We start from the raw sequence: 8,085 nt of genomic DNA, 5'->3' as shown, positions 1-8,085 counted from the left end.
TTAAACTCTTCCCTATGTATAACCGACCCCCCGGACTCCTGAATTTCTAGTCTAGGTGAATCCCCACACTTAGCAAACTCATAGGGTTTATTTGAGATCTTTTTCCCCTCTCCTACTCGTAGGATAATTAAAAAAGTTCGTGTGATATCGTAGGAAGAACTGAAACAAAATTCATCCCGCCACGGGCGCTTCCTCCTTCCAAATTTTGCGTGAAGGGTCTAGCGTGCCGTTCTCCCAAGTGAAACGAGGAGGTAAAGAAAACGACACCATACATAGCTCCACTCCATATTTTTTCATGCTCTTGGTCATTTTGGAAAGCTCTTGTTATGTACTTCAAATCCCTAGTTGAAAGCTTCTTTAAGATCATTAAGGAAATGGGTGAAAAGACCTATAAAGTTTGAAGAAAATGAGGTCTTTTGTGAATTTTTCAAAAGATACCAACTTTGAAGCTCCATATCTCTTAAATGGTTAATCTCTTGCAAAAAAATTAGATGTGAAAAAGTTGTTCATTGGATCAAAATCTACGACTTTCATGTTGGAAGTTTTTTTCTGCTTGTAGGTGAAATTTTGAGATATTCCCTTTCAAAGTTTGGAAAAAAACCCTTGAAAACACTTAGCAAAATTTTCGAAGTATGAAAAGCCAAACTTTGACTTTTTGATTCTTGATTGATTTTCTTGATTTCCCTTAATCAAATGACTTCAAATATCATATATTGATGATTTAAAACTTCAAAAGTCATGGTTGACCAAATTTTCCAAAAAGTCAATGGTGATCTTGTACAGTTGACTTTTTCAAGCGGATCGCGTTTCTGGAGATTTCAAGTGAATTAAGCTATCCTCACCAAATGAATGATATGAATGGATCATATTGAGTTATTGGAGGACCTTGAGCCATGTTTTGAGTTGTGGCACCATGTTCTGATTAAAAAGTCAGTTGTTCAGGTGAATTAGGTTAAAAACCCTAATTGTGAGCCAGATGAAATTGATGACTGTGGCTCTTGAATTGAAGTACAATTTCCATTGGATATTGAGATAGGTATTATTTGAAGATGATTGAACCCTTTGAGTGATGCCCTGGAGCCTTTTAAAGTTTACCAAATGTGATCCCTGATTTCAGTCCCTGATAGTTCAAAATTCCAGTGTGATGACCTGAAATTTCACTGTTGATCAATCCTTGTGTGGGATATGTCTTGAGCCAATAGATTAGGTCAAGATGATACTTTTGGGGTCTTGAGGTCATGTCCCAAGCCATTAGGTCAAATCCTGAGAAAAAGTCAGGAGTATGCTGTCTTTAGTCAAAACCCTAATTTGGTTGATTCAAGGCCTTTGAGCTTGTTGAAATGAATCTTTGAGGACCAAATGTTGATTGTTGATGAAGATGGTTCATTTGAGATGAAGGAAGAACAAAACCTTGATTGATTGTTACTTGTACTGATGAGTGATTTCTTGATTAAACCCTGCTGAGTCACAAGTAGCAAACACAAGCTATGCAATTTGTTAGTGATGCAAATGATGCACATGATATGATATGAGGTGGTCTCTTAGGTCAAAAATTGGGGTATGACACCTAGCTCTTTCCCTCTTCCAGTTCATGCACTGTCAAAATCCCCTCTAACCCCCTAACTTTCTTTTTATAATAATAAATCTCTTAAATTTTGGTTTTACCTTTCTATCCTCACTTACTCACAAAAATCCAACAATGCCCTTCCTCTTTTATCTACTATATTTAATCATTCTATTCTTATTATTTTATCTCTAATAATAAAACAAAATAATTAAATTTCCTCAAAATGCTAGTACTCATATTATTTCATTTAATAATTAAAACAATATAATTTTAATTTTTCTGTCTCTTCTACATTATAACCGTTATATTATATTCTTTTTAACCATATTACTATACCTACACACACAAAAAAATTATATAATTTAAATCAATTAAAATATGTAAAATCTTATACACACGCTAAAAAACTCAAATACACAAAATAATTTAATTAAGGTTAAATTACTCTCAAGGTCCTTTAAGTTATTTAATTGTAACAGTTTGGTCCTTCAAGTTTTTTTTGTAACAACTAGGTCCTTTTGGGTGATATCTGCCTCCTTTTATCTCTCATTTTAATCATTTAGAAATGTTGATTGTTGTGTTTTTGGAAACACTTCATCATTTTCACATCCTTAAAATAATTGCATCCACAATTAACACATTTTCTCGGATAAAAAAGGATAATGATGCACACATTTGATAACATAAAGGATCTAGTTGTAGCGAAAATAACATGAAGGACCAACCTGTTACAATTAAATAACTTAAAGAACCTTGGGAGTAATTTAACCTTTAATTAAATAATTAAACAAAAAATAGGAATGTTACAAATCTCCCACACTTAAAAAAATTCCCTCGAAAATTACCTAAAGCGAACAGAGTTGGATATAACTCCTTAATATAACTCTCAAGCTCCTAAGTTATGTTTCCACCAACTAGTCCTCCCCAAACTACCTTCACCAAGATAATCTCTTTAGCACACAACTGCTTCACTTCCCGATACTTTATGTGCTTGGGTGATGCCTCAACAACCAGGTTATCTCTCACGTGCACATCATCTACTTGGATCACATGAGACAACTACGAAATGTATCTCCTCAACTGAGACACATGAAACACATCATGAAGATTTGCAAGCAACGATGGCAAAGGAATCCAATAGGCCACTTCTTATATCCTTTACAAAATCTACTACAGACCAATGAAACATGGCGTGAGTTTTTGAGACTTCAAAGCTCGACTGTAATACGGTGAATTGACTTTTAAAGAAATGTTGCGGTAAGCAAGAGTCGCCACCGACTTTTATTTTATCCAATTTTAGGAAAGGATAAAAGAACAGGAAAAGACCTTTTAAAAGGATTTTAATTTCGGGGGGTAAGTTATACAAAGGGAAGGTGTAAAGCACCCTTTGCATCCATGGTTATCCATGGGCTCTTAATTGCTTAGCTCACTTTGTTTTCAAAATATTTGAATTGTTTGAAAAGTAGTGTGTGAATAGAAATTTGAATAAGAACTTTAGCTTGTAAATAAGCGTAGCCATTTTGAATTTGATTTTGAAAAGTGTGGGAAAGATTTTGAATTTTAGAGCAAGCAATTAGTAGCAACTACCCTAAGTTTGAAAGATCGTTCTTTTAGCTTTTCGGGCGAAAGGGTCTATCCATACCATGAGAGGGCATGAAGTCTTTCAATTGGATGTGAAGGGTCATCGAGATATCGTTCGCCATAAGACTGTCCCTTGCCTTAGAGAGGGCAGGTAGTCTAAGGGAAGGATATAATAGTCATTTTATCTTCTTAGGCATCATGCGAGGATACCTTAGCAATTGGGACAATCACTCTGTATAAGGCAACCTCGGGGGAGTTTCAATAACTTTGAAGGTGTCATACCCCAAATTTGCCCATCACATTTCTAACAGTCGAATTGTTTTAAACTCGAGTATCATAATTTTCAGTTTATTTTTACTAATATTTTGACATTAATTTATTTGGCATATTCCAAAATATACAGCGTATTTTAAATTACTTGTAACAAATATTTACTTGCCCTTCATATAATTTCAAATGTATTTATATTTCAAATAAATCAAACAGTGCAATTGGTAAGAGGTAAGACTCCCAAGCATAGGGTCGCAAGTTCGATCCCTTTGTATGAATTTTTAAATTTTCTTTACTTCTAAAATCTTAAATTAATTTTACTATTATAATTATTTTTGGTTCAAATTACCTTTTTTATTAAACTTTATAAAAAATCATTAGCCTTACTATTCAGTTACTATTTTAAATGAAAGTAATAAAAAAAATTATTGTTATTTAAATTTTATTTCTAATTATGGTATTAGGAATTAGTATAGTTATTGTAACAATTTTCTTAAAAAAAAGGAATGAGTCGTTATTATTTTGTGGTTTTACGATTTCTAGATTAAAATTAGTTGCTATACTCTAGATTAATTCGGTATTAGAATTTTTTTTTTATATTTTATGAGATAGGTGCTATATTGTAGATTAAGTTAGCAAGATTAGAATTCTTTTTTTTAAATAGTAATATTAAAATTTATTTTCATTGGCTCTCGTTAATAGTTGTATATATTTATATTTTATTTTAGTACATTATTAATATTATTACATATATTTAGGGGTGGGAATAGGCCAGGCCGGCCTACAGGGGCCTATAGCCTAGCCTACTTAAGGCCAGGTCAGGCCAGGCTTATTTGATAAATAGATCAGGCTTGGGCTTTTTTAAAAGCCTATTTAATAAAATAGGCCAAACCTAGGCTATTTAAAAAGCCTATAAAGCCTTGTAGGCCGGCCTATATTTTCATATATATTAAAATTACTCTAAATAGGTTGGCCTATATATGCATATATATTAGAAAAAGTGTTAAATAGATTGGTCTATATATGCATATATATTAGAAAAAAATGCTAAATAGGTCGGTATAGATGTTCGTGTATATGCGACCTATAAGACTTCTTAAGTAATATGAATTAATTGAAAATATTAATATGAAAGAGGCTTTTAAATAGGCTTTCAGGCCAGGTCAGACTTTTAAAAAGGCCAGGCCGAACTGGAAAAACGAGCCTATAGTAGGCCATAGGCCAGGCTCAGGCCTTGTAACTTTATCGTAGGCCAGGCCCAGGCCTTATAAAGCCTAGTCTAGCCTAGCCTATTCCCAACCAGATGATATATTAGAAAACAAACCAGAAATTAGACTTTAATTTTAGTCATCCTTTTAAAATAAATAAAATTTAGTTTAATCCGTATTAATTTATTTTAATATCATTGTTTTAGCTAAAATAAACTCTTAATCATAATTATTTACATATTATTATAACAATTATTAATATATTTTATGTCACTACTATTAACCATTATCACTAATCGTATATTCATTTAGTGGCCATAAGGCTTTAATAATCCTTTTAATATATGTCATTTACTATCATTACTCATCATTTCTTAAAATTGATTATTAATTAGTGGTACAGATTATCTATTAAATTATGTTAAATATTGGCTTTTAAGAAAAGTTATTTGTGAAGATTATTGACCGAGGCCAACTAATGGTTGGCTTGATGCTATTAATGTCATTAATATCAAATATTATTGATAATTATTATTAACTATCATTAATTAAAAATACAAACAATTATTAGTGGAATTGTTGACTTTGGTCAACTAGGGATTTTTTTGAACCCTTTCTCTTCTCTAACCAACAGCGTCCGTTCCACCAAATCCCACCTGCAAACCTTCAACCCTAATTACAAACTTTAAAATATGAATTAAGACCAATAAACAGTAAATCCAAACAAATCAAGACAGAAAAGGAAAAGATTTTATCAAAGAATCCATACGATTTCAACACATAATCAATTTTTAAAATTAATTTCCTAAATCAGAAAACTCCAAATATCAAATCAAATCTGAAATTAATTTACTCATAAACAACAATCAAATCTATTTCCTAATTGATTCATCTCTTAAAAAGTATGTAAACCTATGTAACACCCCATACATAACTGACTAGTATATTATGCATGAAACGTTAAAACTGGTATTGAGTACATACAAAAGCCAAATATATAAGAAGATCTACATTGAATACTACATGGAAAAATTACTAAGAAGCATAATACACGAGTCTTCAATGGATCTTGCACAGCGGAAATGACAAACCAACAAGGTCTTCGAGCCAACACCACTTCTCTGTCTTCAGTCCAAACCTGTTACTGACCAAACGCTACTAAACTGCACCTGAAAAAATATAAGTTGATTGGGGTGAGATTACTAAATCTCAGTGAGTCCTCCTATCCTATGGGTCCACTCGGATCTACAGGGTACATGTATCAAACCGAATCCACCATTGATCCGGGGTTTATCCTCACGTCCGGTACAAGTACGGAGAAAACAGAGACTCGTCCACCATTGGACTTGCCTTTAAACAATTACACATTGTATAGCAAACAAGTATGCAAACCCGCATCCATATACGGGGAATCCAGAAGTGTAATAAAACCTAGGCTAGATTATGGAATAAATGCATCCTCGATGAGTAACCTCCTGCCTATTGTCAAGGGACTTGTACAAGCATACTGCACGATGGTTAAACGGGTTCGCATAAGCCTAAATGGCCGCGAGATGACTTTAGCCTAATTGGCGTCATTGTGCCATTAACCTTCTTCACACTAGTGAGTTACGCTGAGTACAAACCGCCACCTTGACGCCTGAGCCCATCGGGCGAAAGCCTAGTATTAGTCTACGTGACTTTACTAGAGGTGAGTTACCTCATTATGCATTAGCCTACATGTCCGCATAACCCCACCATACCGAGCACGCAAGTGTGTTAACGCCAAGTGAGTAAAAACCCCGTACGGAAACTCATGAGCACACTGCAACGGTAGCTCAGATGCACACCTTATCGAACAATACACATGAACGGGCTACTCCATTGGACTACACGGTCCGGGAAGACTCATTGACCACATAGTCGGAGTAGCATCCCAATCTAGCCTTCCGGCCACTTCGATTCAAGCATACGGAAATATGACATAATGTCAAAGTCACAAACAATACAATCAATACCGATCGTTTAACCAAAACGACGGTGTCCATAGATTTTCATGTATAAAACATAATGGCATAACGCTTTCAAATATGGGTATCACAATCATAATAATCAATAAACAAACTATGCCATGCTTAATAAGAATTATTAATCAATTGGTAGAGACATAAGTTCTCATACTAATTCATTGATTCACTAAGTGGGGTTCCACTATTGTTAAATCAAACATTCTGGTTTGGGGACCGATTTTATTAGAAAGTAGACGTCGCTAGCTTTCCAACGATATAAAGTTTGCGCAATTCTGATACCCGAGCCGAAAGTTATGAATTTCCGAAGTTTGCTGATTTTTCCCTTTTAACCCAGCGTAACGGGTTACGCCAAATCCTTAACCGGTTACGGGAACGAAAAAATAGCCCAAAATTTCATTTTCAGCAGTGTAACCGGTTACACACAACCCCGTAACCGATTACACTGTATCAGAAACGAATTTTCTGCATTTTGAGGGTTCCAAACCAATTCCAACTCTAATCCAAACACTTCTAACATCCCAATATCATTCCAAAAGAGTGCATTATCAATTATTAGTAGAATTAACATGGAACACAAGCATACTATCAACATGCAATATAGTTTTATCATCAAAGAACATATATCATGCATCAAGTGTATCTCACCATAGCCCCAAAACATGCAATTTCCCAATTTCTACCCAAGTTGCTATCTAAGGACTCACCTCGCTAAAAAGGAGGTTGAGAGGATGATCATGCAGCCATTGAACTCCCACTATAGTCAAAGTTTCACTTCATCTTCATCAAACCCGTAATCACACTTTAACACATATTCAGCTTCTGCCCCTTAACTTCAATTGCAATTATCTCCTTCAATAAACGAGCTATAAGCATGGACCTTATATGCAAATTGAAGAGAATTTCGTTAGCTATCCAACGGGACCAGAATCGTTACAATCGGAGTTACGAGCTGAAAGTTATTACCTTTTTAGTGGAGCTGCACCATGGAATACGAAAATGGAGATATGAACTTCTTCCTCCTCTTGCTCTTAAGTGATTCTTCATTTCTTTCTCCACAAATTCTGATTTAGAAAGTCCAACACCAAACAAGGCCTTAAGTTCTCATGCAAGTGATGCTTATTGTCCAATTTGCCCCTTCAACTAATCTTTATTCACAACAATGCCATTATGTTCATATCCAACCAAATCCCTTAAATTCTAACTAGTCCACTTGTTCTTACAATAATCCTAAGTAAATTAACATAAGCCAATACTAATGTGCCTTCTAACCACCACTTAACCAACTAAATGATAATTAGATTGTGTTGGAGAATCGAGGTATTACAACCTAATTCTAAAACTAATAGAGGACCGAAAAAATTCTGAAGAAGGAGGAGAAGAGGAAATTCTCGCGAAAATACCCTAAATCAAAAGCTTCAAAGAAGTCCGCCGCCGTTCTCGATTTGGGTTT

This window comes from Vicia villosa, unplaced genomic scaffold (assembly GCF_029867415.1).
Source record: "Vicia villosa cultivar HV-30 ecotype Madison, WI unplaced genomic scaffold, Vvil1.0 ctg.000927F_1_1, whole genome shotgun sequence".
Classification (NCBI taxonomy): Eukaryota; Viridiplantae; Streptophyta; class Magnoliopsida; order Fabales; family Fabaceae; genus Vicia; species Vicia villosa.
The sequence above is the reverse complement of the archived record's forward strand: the minus strand, read 5'-3'. Positions refer to the sequence as shown.